This window comes from Aquarana catesbeiana, linkage group LG04, assembly GCF_042186555.1.
Source record: "Aquarana catesbeiana isolate 2022-GZ linkage group LG04, ASM4218655v1, whole genome shotgun sequence".
NCBI lineage: Eukaryota > Metazoa > Chordata > Amphibia > Anura > Ranidae > Aquarana > Aquarana catesbeiana.
The window spans coordinates 433808818-433827075 of NC_133327.1; the positions used below are offsets into that span (position 1 = coordinate 433808818).

Below are 18258 nucleotides of genomic sequence, written 5' to 3' on the forward strand. Positions count from 1 at the left end.
ACAGCCTCAAGTCTTTTTGAGTATGATGCTATTGGCTTGGCACACCTATTTTTGAAATATTCACCCCTCGAAGGGGTTTTCCACATTCACAGTGTATGCCACTGTGCAGCAAATCCCAGATCCACACCTTTAGATAACTTTCCTTTTCATTCATCCCCTCCCTCTCATCCACATGCAGAGAAAAGGTGCTCCCATAGCATGATACCGTTTTCAAAAGTTTTATTGAATGTACACAGTTGTAAACATACTCACATCCTCTCAAAAAACATTTAAAATTAGGAAGTCTGGGACGATTCGCATTCCACGGCTTCAGACCAAAATTGACGCAAAGCCGCTAGAAAAACCTCCCTACGCGTTTCATCAAGGCGTCATATCACCCTGGAGGGATCACTCCTGCCTGCACCACTCACACTGCACATCATGTGCTGTAAATTGTTTACAGCACATGATGTGCAGTGTGATGTGTGAGCGGTGCAGGCAGGAGTAATCCCTTCAAGATGATATGACGTCTTGATGACGAAAATGTGGAAAAAGTGAAGCACTGCGAATACTTTCCAGATGCACTGTATAGTGTTCATGCACATTTGGGCATTTACAGGCTGAAAAAAGGAGAGTGTTTGTTTAATTTATCTATTTTTTTAGCCTGTAAACAATCACAAGCACATTTTTGAGATGAGCTTCCAGGCAGAAAAAAAAAGGTTGACTCAGATAAACTCTGCGTTTACACACATTTTTCAAGTGTAAATTGATTATAGCGAAAAATGAGCGGAAGGAAATGTTTTGGAAAAAATCCTTATAAACGCATGTGCAATACGAGCCATTATAAGCGTTTTTTTTATGTTGCTTTTTTTCTGCCAGAGTTTCTGGCGCCTAGTGTGCATGGACCCTTATATTGCTAAAACCAATGTCTAAGGCTGGGTTCACACTGATGCGGCCGTGGTTCACAGCAGGGGGTCTGGTGCGTCCCTGTTCACCTATTCAGGTGTGAATCAGGTCCAAATTTTCGCCTAAATTCGTACCTGAAACAAAGCCAAAGACACACAGGACCCTTTACCAGTGTGAACCGCGACCGCCCCAGAGCTGTGTGAACCGCCTCCATTGAGAGGCGGTCACAGTCTCCTGTCATTAGAATTGGATGTGTCGAAACAACCAATTTGCATAAATTTGCATAAATGTGAACCCAACCTTAAAGAGGAACTTCACTGTATTTGAGCACCACAAACTGAAAATGCAAATTAATTCATTTTTAATGTTCAAAGCAAACTCACCCAAACTCCATGCTTTATTTTGTTGAGAGATCATATTGAAAAACACCCCCTAGCATTTCTATCTGCTGCCATCTTGAGTAAGCGCAGATGATTCATGCAGTATTAACCTCCTGTAATCCATCTGCCCTTGTGATGACGCCCAAGAAAATCTCATGTATGCACGGTACAATATACAAGAGCTGCCAGTACACTTTTGCAAGCTAAGGCATGCAAGCAGGAGGGCGTGCTTAGCTGAGAAAGCCCCTCCTCCCCTACTCCCCTCCTCCTCTCCTCCAGACGAAAGGAAAAAAAAAATGCTCATGAAGACTACTAGGATGTATGACATCATTTTGGCCCTAGGCCAGAAACCAGGAAGCAACTGAAATAATGTTAAAAAAAAATTTAAAAATGCATAAATAAAATATCCTTCCTGTCTATTTCCCAAGGCTAGCAGCATAATGATTAAAACTAGTTAAAGCTAGTTGTAAAGGGTATTTTTTTAAAATAAAATAATAAACATGTTATACCTATCTGCTCTATACAATAGTTTTGCACAGAGCAGGCTGGAACCTTCCTTTCTGGGGTCCCCCATTGGCACTCTTGGCTCCTCCTCCTCTTCTCTGTGTGCCATCATATAAAGCCGTTTGCTATGGTGGCACACCTGCAGGCTCCTTAGTGCATCCATCAACACACACAGCGAGGTTCGGCCCCACCCCCACACTCTCAGAATTTGATTGACAGCAACAGGAGCCAATTACTCCCACTGCTGTCTCTGAACCTGTAAGGAGACAGAGAGGAAAGCTGTAGGTGGGCGTAGTGCTGGATCAAGATTGATTGCAGGTAAGTATAAAGTAAAAATGTAAAATGTTTGTGAAACCCACAGTCAGTATTTACTAATAGTAGCAGCATAGGGATTAACATTAGTCAATGCTGATTAACCTCCCTGACGGTATGATTATGTCAAATTTTTGCATCTTACAGTGGTACATTGTTTCGCATGGAAATTTGGCGTTTTATATTGTAGGCCTGTAATTCTTAGTAATAACACACTTAAATCTGTCCAAGAGTCTAGTAGGCATCCCAGGTATGATAAAGTTTGAAACATGAAATCATAAAGTATATTACTATTTTTTATAATTAATTTATAGTAATAATAAAATGAATTCCCCCACGATTCACTATCGCTCACTTCTGCAAGTGTTCTAATTTACTATCACTAGCTGGTTTAAGCTTTTCTAGCTGGTCTAAAGCCACTTTTGACATAAAGGGACACTTTTTGGTTGCTATGGACAATCTCAAGTTTCCAGGCAGAAAGAACAGTATATATAACATAAAACTGCATGCAGGGCACTGGACAAAGCACTGGGGACAAAAGGGATGTGAAATGATTTCACACAATAATGTAATCTTACAAATTACAGTGTACAGTATGTGTTATGAATTTTGTACTTTTTGAATTTGCCGCCAGGCTCCGCCCCCGCGCATCGCGATGCTCGCAGGGAATGGACCCCGGCATCGGGCGGAGGACAGAGCCCACAGACACAGTGGGGGGACATCGCAGGATCCTGGGGACAAGGTAAGTAACACTGCACCAGGATCCTGCAATGCAATCCCGAGTGTGGCTGGGGGTTACCGCTAATGGTGCTGAAATTTAACCCCGAGCCACACTCGGGAATACCGCCAGGGAGGTTAAGAGATTGCAGTTCTGCTTTAATGGCCCTGTAATCTATTTTTAATGAAATAGTTTCTTGTATTTTTCTGCCTTCTTGTAAGGTCTTCCATGAGCTCCCAAATCTCTCTCTTTCCTCCTCACTTCCTTTTTGTTTGGAATGAGCAATGTTTGTTAGTTGCTGTCATGTACAGTGCTCTATGTACACTACAAATCCCATAGTCCATCTCAGGAGCAAACAAGAGGTGGGGGCTACATTCCTACACCCTCTAACAGCAAGCAACTAGGTACACTTTATTCTTCTAGTCTCACAGCAGAGGTTATCCGGAATTACAGACCTCGGTTATTTATCCTAAGTTATCTGTTACTCATCTGTGAGGGGTTTCAGTCTAGTAACCTTCTCAAACATGGCTGCTGACCTCTCTATCACTTAACCACTTGACCTCCGGAGGTTTTGCCCCCTTCATGACCAAGGCAACTGGCAATTGCGTGGTGAAAAATTTAAAACAATAAAATAAAATCACACAAATAAGAGTTTTCTTTTGGTAGTATATGATCATCACTAGGTTTTCTATTTTTTGCTATACAAAAGGAAAAAAAGACTGAAACTTTTAAAGAAAAAAAAAACCCAATATTTTATACTTTGTTATAAAACATAGCCAACAATATTTTCTGTAGAAATTTAGGCCAAAATAAATAAATAAAATGCCAATAAATGTACTTTAAAGCGGAACTTCAGTCATTTTTTCAACTTGCCATCTATTAAATCTTCTGCCCTTGTTGTTTTAACTTTGGATAGTAAGTCATTAGCCTAGGCTTATGACATCATGAACATCTCTCACTCTCGTGAGAGTTTGTCAGGAAGGGGGGGGGGGGGAAATGAGTCATATGAGGGCCAATGAGAGCTGCAGAGCTGGAGGTGTACCTCTGTGTAAATCCAGGAAGTGAACAGGTAGCAGCTTCAACTGCCCACAGTTAAAATGGATGCAGCCAGACTCAGCGGAGGGAGATTTCTGCAGCATATTTGGCAAGTACAGAGTTACAAATCATGTGAGCAGACTGCAGTTCCTCTTTAATTGGTTTATGTGAAAGGTATAGGGTCTACAAACTTTGGTATATATATTTGAAAATTGATCAGTCCTGATGTACTAACTGCCCATCTCATTTCTTGAGGCCCTTAAAATGTCAGGACAGTACTACAAATACCGCCCCCCCCCCCCCCCCAATGGAAAATTAAGAAATCAAATAAAATATTTTTTTTTTTTCACAATTTTTTTTTTTCTGCAGTACAGCGTCATCATATGATGGTGTGGTGGTGATCAGGGATATTGACTGGTGACAGTATGTAAATAAAATATAAATAGGTAATGTTTAAAAAAATATTTCATTAACATTTTATTTATTTTTTGTTAACATTCATGAACAACTTGTTAATAGTTGTGATCTGTGATTGGCTACAGTTAATCACATGGTACAGGTATCCAGGTACCATGTGATTGCTGTGGGCCAATCACGGATCAAAACTGTAAGTAAGCTGTTCATGTATGGAAATCCATTCATGACAGTTTATTTACATTGTTACCATGCGATCGCTATGACCAATCATAACGATCACATGATACCCGGAATGGTTATCAGTAATTGTAATTTGATGTGTCCGGTGGACACAGCGGTCACAGAAGCAGCACACCACATCCCTAACAGGCTGGACGACATATAGGTACATGATCCACCCTGCCCAGGATACCCACCTGCAGTAAATGTACTGCGTGCAGTCCAGAAGCGATTAACATGGGAACCGTTTTTCTCCGTTGTTCTTTTACTCTGAGCCCGATTTGTTATCACTGCCTTACACTGTCCATGGTGAGAATAGGAATCTCCATACACAGTGCTGAGGTCTCCCTCGTACTATTTATTCTTCTGGTCAAATGTTTTTAGCCTATAGTTTTAGGGCCCATTCACACCGATGTGGTGGGACTGTGCTGGGAGGCTTATCCAGTGCAGTCCCACCACATGACAAGGCAAAATGCCTTGTCTCCTGTGTGCCTGGTTCACACCACTGCGTTGCGGTGGTGTGCGGCATGATGCACTGAAAATTACCAGTTACACTTACCGGTAACTGTTTTTCTAGGAAATCTTCCAGGACGGCACACCTGAGAGATGACTGGTCTCACCTTACAGGAAACACAATCAACAACAGAGTTTAAAAGGCCCCACCCTTCCCTCTATCCCTCAGTTTTGACAAAGTATTAGCCCACACCAGTGCAAGAGGGTACATTTTGTGAGAACTGAACATCCCTGACAAATAAGGGTAGGGAAGTAGGCCTGTCGTCCTGGAAGATTTCCTAGAAACACTGTTACCAGTAAGTGTAACTGGTAATTTTCTCCAGTCATCTTCCAGGATGGCACACCTGAGACGATGAACAACAAGCTCAGGCCTACCTTAGGGTGGGATCACCACCTGTAGGACTTTCTGCCGAACGCCAGGTCCTGAGGTGACAACAGCTCCACCCTGTAGTGCCTCAGAAAGGTGTTTTGGCTTGTCCATGTGGCTGCCTTGCAGATCTGGTCAATTGATGCACCTGCCCTCTCTGCCCAGGAAGTCGCCAATGATCTAGTTGAGTGAGCTTTAAGGTGAGCTGGGATTGGCCTACCCGAGTACTCGTAGGCTACTGAGATAGTCTGTTTTATCCACCTTGCTACAGTCGGTTTGGAGGCCTGTAGATCCTTTCTCTGGCCACAGAAACGAACCAATAGATGGTTGGATCTCCTAAAGCATCTCTCTCCAGATAGACTAGTAGACACCGTCTAACGTCTAGCAAATGACATTTTTCCTCCCTATCATTCTTGGGGTTCTCACAAAATGAGGGAAGTACAATTTACCTGTGACCTGTGGAAATTTGAGGTCACCTTAGACAGGTACAGGGGGTCCTATCTGAGGGTTACCCTATTTCTAGGAGCAACAAAAAAGGCTATTTAATCGTCAGAGCCTGTAAATCACCAACTCTCCTGGCTGTCGTAATTGCCAGAAGGAAGGCCATTTTAAGGCAAAGGAATTTAACTGAAATCTGAGCCACCGGCTCAAAAGGCCCTTTAGTTAGGGCATCCAGTATCAGGGACGAGTCCCTGGTACAAGGCCGCAACCTGGACCCTGAGGGTATTAATTGCCAGGCCCTGGTCAACCCCCTCCTGGAGGAAGTCCAGGACCGTCGGGATCATTTGGAAAGCGCCTTCTATAGCTTTGTTCCAACGAGAGAAGACCTTCCAAAACTTTGTGTAAATCTGCCTGGTTTCCTGCTAAGCAAGAGGGTATCAATCACCTTTTCTGAACACCCCCTCTTCCTGAGGATCTCCCTCTCAAGCACCACCCTGTCAGGGAAAGGAACCCTGGGTCGGGATGTAAAACTGGTCCCTGACAGAGGAGATTGCGTCTGGACGGGAGATGTAATGGATGGGCGACCGAGCACCTCTTTGGGGTGGGGAACTATGCCTTCTAAGGTGGCCACTAAGGTGCAATTAGAATGAGACAACAGTCTGTTTGAGACAACTTCTGTAACACCCAGGGGATGAGTACCAGGGGAGGGAACGCGTATGCCAGGCCGAACCTCCAGCTCTGGGCAAAAGCATCCACCCCCTGGGAGCCCTGGCGAAAGAAAAGAACTTCCAGACTTTTCTGTTTTTTCTGCAAGCAAACAGATCTATTTCCGGTCTGCCAAAAGTGTTAGCTTATCAGCAAAAACACCTCGCTGTTTAGCTCCCGCTCTCCCTGATGGATGGTCTGCCTGCTGAGGAAGTCCACCTGTGTATTGAGGGTCCCTCTTATTTGGACCGCTGAGATTGAGGGGATTCTCCTCTCTGCTTCATCTAGGATTACATCTCCTGGGTTAACTCCATTAGCCTCCGGGACCTTGTTCCTCCCTGGTGGTTTAGGTAGGACACAGCCACCGCGTTGTCCGAGAAGACCTGTACTTCTCTCCCCCGGATCTGGTCCTCGAAAAACTCTAAGGCTTTTCCGACCGCCAGGAGTTCCCTGAAATTGGAAGAGGCCCTGCTCTGACCCTGGTCCCAAGGACCCTGGGCGCAGAGATCTCCTAAGTGAGCTTCTCATCCCCAGGCACTCGTGTCGGTTGTCACGCTCAACGGATCTTGTTGGGCCAAGATCAACCCACCCGACAGGTTGCTCGGACTGAGCCACCAGTCCAGAGAGTCTCTTACCTCCCCTGGGAGGGATACCCTTACGTCCAGGGATTCCCTTCTCCCGTCCCAGGACGAGAGAAGGAATCCCAGAGAACCCGAAAGTGGAGCTGGGCCCAGGGTACCACTGGAATGCATGATGTCATTACCCGCAGTATTCTCATGATGGTCCTCAGAGAGACCCTCCCGGGTTCGTGGAGAACGGACAATGCCCCCAGCACCCTTGTGATCTTTTCCTGTGGAAGGAAAATGCTTTGAGCCACCGAGTCCACTAGGTATCCTAAATACACCTTGGACTGTGAGGGGTCCAGGGAGGACTTCTCCCGGCTGATCATCCAACCTAGAGATTCTAGGGTGGACATCACCTTGTCCCGGTTTGACCGGAATTGTTGCAGGGCCAGATTGTAGATTTGCATATCATCCAAATAGGGAATCAAGGCTACTCCTTGGAGGTGAAGGAATGATACCTCCTTGGCGAGAACCTTCGTAAAGATTCTCGGACTGGCCACCAGGCCGAAGGGGAGTGCCCTGAACTGCCAATGTTGGACGCACTTACCTGACTGAACCGCGAACCGCAGAAACCTTTTGTGTTTCTGGGCGATGGGGACATGGAGATACGCACCCTTCAGATCCATTGAGACCATAAAGACCCCCCCTGGAGGTGCCTCCTGACCTTGTAGATGCTTTCCCTATGGAATTTTTTGTACTGCAAGTACCTATTCAGTTTCCGTAAGTTTATAATCAGTCGAAACTTGACTGAGGGTTTCAGAGCCACAAATATGTGGGAATAAAACCCCCTGCTGATCTGATTTGCTGGAACAGGGATGATGACCTCCTGTTCCACCAACTCCCGGAAACTCTCCAACAGGCCCCTTGCTTTCTGTGGGACTTTGGGGAGATGGGTAAGCACAAAGCTCAGAGGAGGGGTGGACAGGAATTCCAATCTGTAACCCTCTTTTACGAGGTTTAAAAAGTATGGGCTCTGAGTGATCTTTTCCCATTGAGGGAGAAACCACGAGAGCCTTCCACCAACCTTTAAGCTGGTGTCATTTTGCTTCCTTATTGGAAGGTCCGGGCCCGGAAAAAAGGATTCCCCCCTTTTGTTTGCCCTTCCCGAACCCCCACTTTCTACCCGTCTCCCTCTTACCCTTAAAACGGTCTTTTGAAGGGGGGGCCTCAAATGTTTTTTTAACCTTGTCCTTCTTGGGTTTGATTGGGAACTTTTTGCCCTTCTCCGCCGACCAGGATAGGACTTGATCCAAGCCAGTCCCAAAGAGCAGAGAGCCCTCAAAGGGTATACCGCAAAGACGTGACTTAGAGGTATAATCCCCATCCCACGTTTTTACCCAAAGAGCTCTCCTGGCAGAATTCACGAGGGCTGCAGATTTGGCAGTCGTTCTTACAGTTTCTACCACTGCATCTGCCAGATAGGCTACCGCCTTTCCGATTACCTCCAGGGAAACCAATACTTGCTTGGTCTTGGACCCTCGCGAGACATGGTCTCTCTGAAGGGACATCTGCGCTTCCACGTCTTGAGCCTTAGTACCTTTCGTTTGGGTTCCTTCCATTCTCTCAGGATTATGTCCTTGAGAGGTTGGTGGACCGGAAGGGACTTAGCCTGAGGTCTGCCCAGCCCCCTATACATTCTATCCTGAGCCGAGACCTGCGTGGATGGCTGCTGAATATCCTCAGATGCATAGATTGCTTTGAGAAGACCCTCCGTGTCTTCGGCTGAGAAGATGTGCCTTCCAGGCCTAGCTTCCTCGCTCTGGCTATCCTGGTCCGGATCTTCCCCCTCCTCTGTAGAGCTCTGCTCTGAGGCCTCTGCCTCCTCCTCATCAGAGTTACAAGGAGCAAGCATTCTTTGGAACTCCCCTGCATTACTTGTCGAGTTTCCCTCCTGAGAGGGGGAGCCCTCCCTACAGGAAGGGGCCTCCGCCTGCCCACTGGCCCCAGCTGTAGACTTGAATGACTGGAGAGTCTCTAGCATCTCGGACTGCAGAGCAAGGCACTCTTTCATGGTCTGTGCCGTTTCCTTGCCTGCTAAATTAGGGATGCACTTGAAGCAAAACAGCTTGGTGTGGTCCTGCAGGAGTTTCTCATTGCAGTACCCACACCGCTTTGACCTAGAGGGGCCCTTGGACTTGGATCTACTGGCAGTCCCCTGGGCAAGGCATTCTGTTTCTGTAAAAACAAAAGATAAATCCTCATTAGCCTAGCCCCTTCAAGGTGTCCTGCGGGGGTGAGGAAATAAGGCCACCCCTAACCCTACCCCCACACCAGCTGGGTAGACTAACCCCCTGTGGTCTCCTCAAATGCTGTGGCCGCACTCGGCCTGTCCACCTTCTCTATCCATCCCAGGCTCTCCGACCGTGCAGGGAAGGATCATCTTAGGCAGCTTTAGAAGGCACCAGGACGTCAGGCCCCCTCTCCACTACCGCTATAGCACTCGCTTATCAGCGCCGTTCGCCGCCATCTAGCCAGAGCCTCCGTCCCCGGAAATGACCTGGCAGAAGCGACGCCATGCGTGCCCTTCGCTCCTCTGCCCAGCATCAAGACCTGCGCAGTAGCGCCGGAAGATGCCGAACATGCATGCCAGGGATCCCGCACGGGCAGGGGCCTCTCGCCCCCCCTGGGCAGATGGGGTGTGCAGAGCTACTCCTCCATCCCGTCCACCACTATCAGGTAGGAGGAGAGTGTGGGAGTGTGGTCCCTGGAGTTCTGGACACACCTTCACTGTGTCCAGGGCCTCCAGCTCTCAGGGGGACTCTTCTGAATCCTGCTGCTCCTCCTGAGTACTCCTTGGGGGCAACATCCTCCCTGGGAAAAGCAAAGTTTTATCAGACCCCGCATCCACCCCTGATCTGCCCAGGGGGGGGACCTGCACTGCAACACCTCGCAGCCAATTGAACTTTAGGAAATAACAGTGTGACAATTCAATAAAGTTTGTTTAAAAAAAATAAATAAATAGTGCGACATTATAATGCAGCAGCTGGTGTGATGGGACCCTTAGGCTATTTTCTTTATTATTGTTCTTTAACTCTTCAGATGGAATGTTCCTAATGCGATTTTTCTTTGGGATTACTGCAAGGCCTCGTGCACGCAGGGCGTTTTAAAAACGGAGCTGCAAAGCCAGTAATGACGACCAGGAAAAAGTGGCTGTAATGCGCTTTTAGACCTCATGCACACAGGATGTTTTTACAGTGGCTCCTAGGGGTGTCAGGCATTCCTAGGGGCGTCAGGCATTTTTTTATTACTGCTTAAAAACTCCTCTCCATGTTATTCTGTGTCCATGCACACATAGGCTTTTAGGAGCTGTAAGTGGCATAGGCATTTTCAAGCTGCAAAAAAACCATGGGCCAGTGCGTTCTGGAGCAGCAGTGTTACAGCTGAAAATAGAAGAGGGCAGAGAAACGCTGATTAATTTTATTGCGGCTAAACACGCAATAACGCCAATGCAAAATGCTTCAAAAATCGTGTTTTTCCAGCCACTTTTTCCTGGCATTGGTATGGATTTGCAGCTAATTTTTTAAAATGCCCTGTATGCATAAGGCCTTAGAAGCATTTTACATTGGCGTTAGGGCCAGTTCACACCACATGCAGTCAGTGCGTTTTTTTTTCTGCATCAAAAACGCATGGATAGTAGTTAAATGGTTTTCAATGACATCAGTGTGGTCAGTTCCAGAAAAAATTAGAACGTGCTGCATTTTATCTGCACTGAAATGTACTGGAACGTGGTAAAATGCATCAAGAACACATTGAAACACACCTAAGTGCACCAAAAGAACTGAAACACACAGGTGAAGTAAAAAGAGGGGGGGAAATGCACTGGAATGCATTAAAAACACACCAAAAATGCATCAAAAACGCACATGCAGAAAAGCATCCGGAATGCGCTTCTATAGTGTGAACTGGCCCTTAAAGGGGTTGTACACCCTCAAGGTTTTTCACCTTAATGCATTTTATGCATTAAAGTGGAGTTCCACCCACTTTTACAACTCTTCAGCATCCCTCGCAAAACTGCGCACTGTAAACAAATTGGATATTTTAAAAAATTTTTTCTCAGCACCTACTGTATATCTGCTGTATTCAGTTTTCACTTCCTCCTCCCTGGCCGCGGCCCATCACATCATTTCCTGTTTGCAATGCCTTCTGGGAAGGGGCAGCAACTTTCTCTGAAACTGCCGTTGCTATGGAAACCTGACCTGAAACCTATTACACTGCTTGTGCTGCACTGAGCATGTGCGAGATCTGCAAGGATGAGATCCAGGAAGAAATACAGTCTGGCTTCAGAAGCCCACACTTAAGATGGCCACGGCCTGCTGTAAGTTTATAAAATAACAAACTACTGCTGTAAACTAACAAAACAGACCTTAGTTTACAGACTAACTTTACTAGAATACATTAAGCTTGTGTATTATAGGGGTATTTTTATTTAAAAAGTATAATTTCGGCCGGAACACCACTTTAAGGTGAAAAACCTTCTGTAGTGCAGCTGCCCCCCAGAGCCCCTTTTTAATTCCTGAACCCGATCGTTCCAGCGACGGGGGACAAGCAGAGCAGCTTCAGCCGCTATCTCGGGTCCTCATTGGATAGACTGATAGCAGCAGGAGCCATTGGCTCCCGCTGCTGTCCACCAAAGCCAGCGACACGGGAGCTGCGCCCCCCCCCAGTCCTGCTGTCTGTATCAATGAACGCAGCAGAGCAGGACACGGGAGTGTGCCCACACGAGTGCCCCCCATGGAATGCAGCTCTCCGTGGGGACACTCAAGAAGAGGAGAAGCCATTAGCACCGCTGGGAGACTACAAAAGAGGATGATCGTGGGCCCCTCTGTGCAAAACCCTTGCACATAAGTGGTAAGTATAACATGTTTGTTACTTTTTTTTTTTTAATTGAACCTTTACAACCTCTTTAAATATCTCCAGCCTCAGAACTATAATTCACCTAATAGATAATTAGATTTATTTAAAAAGAAAAAAGGGGGGTGGGGTTATGGTTAGAAAAAAAAAATTCTTGAAAAACAGGAATCTTTTCATCTTTTCTAGACAGTACAGAAACAGCAGAAGTATGGAGAAAAACATAGTAGTAGTGGAGCACATCTCCCATCAGAAGGAAAACACTCATGTATTCAGTGCAGGGAAGAAGAGGCAGAAAGTCAAATACTGTTAGTAAGCATACAATGTCACCTCTAATAGCAGAGCTACATGGGGCTTCCCAGAGATCTCACCGGCCCTCTTCAGTGATCAGATGTGCTCTGAGGAGCTGTGACAATTCCTGACTGTGTACTATGGTGACCTGTAACTAGGCAACACAGCTCTTCCTTAGCAACACCTTCACTGCACATTCTCAGCCCTCACTGGAGATTTTGTTCTTCCTCAAAGCTTTATGTAGACACAACACAAACCAGTCTCAGATTTTATATATTTATATATATATATATATATATATATATTGATTGCATAGATCACAAACCAGTGTGCGGGGAGATCTGGATTGATAGAGTGATCCTAGACCCAAATAAAACTAATATTTTGCAACCCTTAAATGTGATGGCTGTATTTGTTTGTTAATCTTTTTTGCTTTATTTTATCATGGTTATCCAAGTTAACACAAATGTTTATATTCCTTGTGGCAGCAATAAAATTGATCATAAAAATAAAATAAAGGAATAATAACAAAATTTAGAAAAAAGTGCTTCCACCCCTCCGTGCTTGCACGCAAAAGTGAACTTAGTCCCACACACACCCAAACAACGATCATTCCACACATGTGAGGTATCACCACAAACGTCAGATCATGGGCAGTAATTCTCATACTAGACCTTCTATCAAAAAATAAAGTGGTAACCAGTAAGGATGAGCTCCGGCGTGTTCGCGCACTCCACGCGCAGAGCCCGACAGGAAGTCAGCACGGCCCGCGCTAATCACAGGCAGTGAGACATTTACCCGATGTGCGGCTGCAGAAATCGGGAAATGTCTCACTGCCTGTGATTAGCGCAGCGCCGTGCTAACTTTCTAATGGGCTCTGCACGTGGAGTGTGTGAACACGCCGGAGCTCATCCTTAGTAACCAGTAAAGGCATTTAAAGCATCACCTATGGATAGTAAAATTTATGTCGTTTGTCGTGTTGCACAGGCATGCGCAATTTTAAAACGTGACAGGTTTGGTATCTGTTTACTTGGTGTAACATCATCTTTTATATCTTACCAAAAAATTGGGTTATGTATTGTGTTTTTTGCATTGAAATAAAAAATGATTGCCTCTGCTTTAAAATATATAATGTTTGGGGGTTATAAGTATTTTCTAGCAAAAAATACTGGATAGTCATATGTAAACAAAAAGTGCCAGAAAAGGCCTGGAGCTAAAGTGGTTAAGGTAGGCCATAAACGGTGCAAATTTCTTTCCTGTAGTCACCGGCTGCAGAAAAGAAATTTGTATGATTCCCCTATCAGCATAGACAGTTCTGACAGCGCAATCCCTCCTGCCGAGCTATTGTTTGCTCCTGATGGAGGGGCTGTGGAAGCTGCCCCCACCGGGAGACGACAGTGATCACCACTAGTGGCTATAGCAGTCGCTTGCAATAATCGGAAGAAAATTCGGCATGCTGGTTGTACCCAAGTTGATCGATGGATCATTCAGCCTGCCCATTAATGGTTTGAATCTTGTATGGCCATCCTAACTCTCTACTTTGGCCTCCACTGTCTTCACCCACTAACTCACTGCCCAGAAGATTGCTGATCATTTCAAAAATAAGACTTTAGCAATTAGTGATCTCCACTGTGCAGGGATTTCCCCCATCTAACATGCCATGTCCACCTCCACATGTAATATTTTCCTCTTTTAGCCTGTTACCATAGAGGTTGCTAAACTTCTTTCTAACGCACCCACCTAGACACCTAGATCCTGTTCCCTCACAACTACTATGGTCATTCTCTTGCTTTATCCTACACTCTCCAACTAACATCTTAAATCTCTCCTTCTCTACTGGCATCTTCCTTAACCCTCTAACACATGCACTGGTCACCCCCACATTTAAAAAGCCCTCACTGGAACCCCACTTGTCTTAACAACCTAGGACCCATCTCTATGCTCCCATAGAAATAATTAAAGTGGATGTAAACCCAATGTCATCCTTTCTAAACTACTGCCATAGGGGTTATCTGTAGGCCCCTTTCACACTGGGGTGATAGGGGGCGTCGGCGGTAAAACAGCGCTATATTTAGCGCTGTTTTACAGCGGTATTCGGCCGCTAGCGGTGTGGTTTTAACCCCCCGTTGGCGGCCGAAAAAGGGTTAAAACCCCTCATATAGCGCAGCTATCCCATTGATATAGCCGCGCTGTCCCATTGATTTCAATGGGCAGGAGCGGTTTAGGAGCGGTGAATACACCGCTCCTTCACTGCTCCAAAGAAGCGGCTGACAGGAGATTTTTTCTTCTCCTGCCAGCGCACCGCTTCAGTGTGAAAGCCCTCGGGCTTTCACACTGAACAAACAGCGGAGGCTGTTTAGGGGCGGTTTGCAGGCGCTATTTTTAGCGCAATAACGCCTGCAAACCGCCCCAGTGTGAAAGGGGTAGTAAGGATATACATGCCTCCTGCATGTATCTTTACCTGTCAAATGTCTCCCTCAGTCTGTTATTAGACCCGAAAAACGTCATATTCTGTGGGTGGGTCTGTTGTCTGGAGCTCAGTGGGTGGAGTCATGATGTCAGTAGACTCCCCGCCCACCTCTACACTCCCCTTGTCAATATGCATTTTCTCCTGTGTATTTCTAACACTGAACTTCTGCTATGATCTCTAACATCCAGTGAAAAGACAGGAAAGTAACCACATGACTTCAGCATGCTAAATCATGCTGAGGTGTGGAACAGCCAATCCTTGCAGAGCTGCTGAAGAAAGGAGTGGGGGTGGGAATTAAAAAATAATGCATGTCTTAAGCTAGTGCATGAGATATGTAAATCACCTGTCACTCACAGCAAGGGGGAGGATTTGACAACGTTTTTCTCAGTCAAGTTTTATCTCACTGAACAATAAAAGAGGATTGCTCAGAGCTGGATTAACTCTTTGTGGCAAGACTGAGCTCAAATGATAAGAAATCTTATACTCTACATTATGACATCAAAAAAAAAAAAAATTGAGGTTTACATCCACTTTAAAGTGGCCACAATGTGGGCCCACCATCATGGTCTTGCGGCTGCAGCTCTGATTAAAATTTTACTGTTATGTGGTTTGTCACCCTTGAATCCAGGAGGGGACTTGTAAGTAAAAGACTGTTGTGTTATCTGGCTTGAGTTCTTTGACTAAGCCTAAATAGAATACGTTATTTGTATTTGTTGTCAATCTAATTAAATGTATCTTATTTTATAACCAATAAAGTGCCACGGCCAATTTTCACCCATTTTCTGGTCTGTGTCTATTTTCATTAAGGCTACTTTCACACTGGGGCGGGGGGCGTTAGCGGTAAAAGTGTCGCTAATTTCTATCGGCGCTTTACCGCTGTTATAACGGCTCTTTTCACCCCCGCTAGCAGACGAAAAAAGGGTTAAAAGCGCCCACAAAGCGCCGCTGCCGAAGCGCTTTGCACGGGCTTTGGCAGCGGTGCCCATTGATTTCAATCATAGGGGTGGTGGAGGAGCGCCCGAAAGATGCTGCTTGCAGGACTTTTTCTAATGTCCTGCAAGCGCAAGCACTCGGACTCTCACACTGGGCCTGCAGGGGAGGTGTTTTTCAGGCGCTTTACAGGCACTATTTTTAGCCCAAAAGCACCAGAAAAAACGCCCCAGTGTGAAAGAGGTCCTATGGTATTTTATTGTATGTGAGCATACAGTCTGCAATCCCATTCCTATTCTACAACCACCTGAGCTACCATCTCACTGATAACAGCCTTCTTGACCACTTCCAGTCTGGATTTCACCCACAACACTCCACAGAAACTGCTCTCTTAAGGCTTAATGTACACGGACATTTTAAAACCTCTCCTGAATGATTTAACTTGACAGATAGTAGCGTTTAGCCGCGTTTGCATTTAGAAGCGTTTTTTGATTATTTATTTATTTATTGCAAATAGTCAAAAATTAAAAATGCCTGTAAACTAAACGTGAGTTACCACGTTTACATGCTATTACAGGCATTTGGCGTTTCAAATTTGCCTCTGAATAACCGTCCTGAACGCATCACCCTGTGTCCATGTACTGATAAGATAATATACAGTCCCTGACAAAAGTCTTGTCGCTTCTCTATTTTGTAGAAACTCCTGCTATTAACCTGACTTTTAATTAATCAATTGGTATTAGAAATAGCTCATATGAAAAGCTAAAGCCCTCACAAATGATGTTTAATGCACTGAAATAAATTAGTTTCACTGAAAAAAGATTTATCATTTAATCAAGACAGACAGGTCAAATTTTGGCAAGACAAAAGTTTTGTCGCCTATACAGAAATTGAACAACTTTACTGAAAATCCAAAAATATGTCAGCAAATTAAGTAGTGGTGCTGTGAGATCCAAATTTAATATCTTGTATGACTTCCATGAGCTTGAAGGACAGCATCCATGCGGTTTGGCAAGGATTCATACAATTTATTGATGAAGTCATCAGGAATAGCAAAGAAAACAGTCTTGCATTCCTCCCAGAGTTCATCAATATTCTTTGGTTTCGTCTTCCATGCTTCATCTTTCATCCTACACCACACCACATATGCCCAATGATTCTCATGTCTGGTGACTGGGCTGGCCAATCCTGGAGCATCTTGATCTTCTTTGCCTTAAGGAACTTTGATGTGGAGATGGAAGTATGCGATGGTGCACCCTCCTGCTGCAAAATTTGGCCTTTTTTATGGTTGGGAATATAAGAAGTAGCTAAGATTTCTTGGTATTTTAGACTATTGATGTTGCCTTCCACCCTGCAGATCCCTCGCACACCCCCATACTGGATGTAACCCCAGACCATGATTTTGCCTCCACCAAACTTCACTGTTTTCTGGGTAAATCGTGGCTCCATGCGGGTTCCAGTAGGTCTCCTGCAATATTTGTGGCTACTGTGGTATAATTCAACAGAAGATTCATCTGAAAAATCCACCTTCTGCCACTTTTCCAGAGTCCATCCTTTTAGCAGGCTGTGGCCCTTGGCAAATGCCACACGGTTTTTCAATTGTCTTTTGTTTAGTGCTGACTTATGGGCACTGATTCGACCATGGAGGCCATTTCGAGACAGAATCCGACAAACTGTACTGGTTGACACATGGACTTCAGGTGACCAGGTCTCGTGGAGTTCTGCTGCAGTGGAAAATGGGCTGGCCTTGGATTTTCGAGCCAACAAACGGTCCTCTCGAGCAGTTGTCTTGCGGGGTCAGCCTGACCTGGCCTTGTCCAAAATGTCTCCAGTCTCTTCAAATCTTTTTTTTTATCCTCTGAACTTGATGCTGAGACACATTGAAGGTGTCTGCCACATCAGCAGTGGATCTGGTCTTCAGCCTCTTGATAATCAACACTTTAGTCTCCGGGTGAATCTTAGGCATGTTTGCAGAGGTCTAGTTTCAGTTGAGAAGGTCTAGTGTACTGGTGTTCTTTTTATACACACCTGAGACCTAATTGATCCATTATTAGTCACAGGTAAAGCTCATATAACAAGGCGACAACACTTATGTCTTGGCAAAAACTGACTCAATGGGCTTTACCAAGCTATGAATATTAGAATACTTTTTGTCAGTTTCGTTTTGCACTGAAACATTATTACAAAAGCTGTTGGGATTAAAATGACCCATTTCTTGTAACAAAATCTTGCTTAGAAATATATTTTAGCGGCACTTCAGGTCAATTTGTACACAAGCGACAAGACTTTTGTCAGGGACTGTAGAGGAGAGTTCAGGGGCAGCTCAAAAAAATGCCCAACTGCTCCTAAACCTCTGTTTACCAGCTGCAGTATACATGAAGCCTGAAACTCACTAACGTACTAAATATAAAAACAAATGATCACAACTCTGTATTCTTGCAATTAGACCACTTCATTCGTTGACCTCCATGACTCTGCTGTTGTCTGGGTCTCCTCTTAAGCCTGCTTCACACCTATGCATTTTTTAATGCATTTTCGGTTTTGCAGAAGCGCTCTACAGTCCATTTAGCATGGTTTTCTATAGATGTAGTTCACATTTT

The 18258-nt window shown here is 45.1% G+C and overlaps 1 protein-coding gene across 3 annotated transcripts in view; it reads right to left on the minus strand.

Moving 5' to 3' along the window:
• RSPH3 (radial spoke head 3) overlaps positions 1-18258 on the minus strand; it is a 110530-nt gene that overhangs the window by 65153 nt on the left and 27119 nt on the right. Inside the window, exon 1 of one of the 3 annotated variants that reach the window (XM_073629142.1) lies at positions 12298-12434. The exons of the other annotated variants lie outside the window; for them this stretch is intronic. The gene's annotated coding sequence lies outside the window, so the exon portion shown is untranslated. Of the gene's footprint in view, positions 1-12297; positions 12435-18258 lie in introns of those variants that run through there. 3 annotated transcript variants of the gene reach the window in all.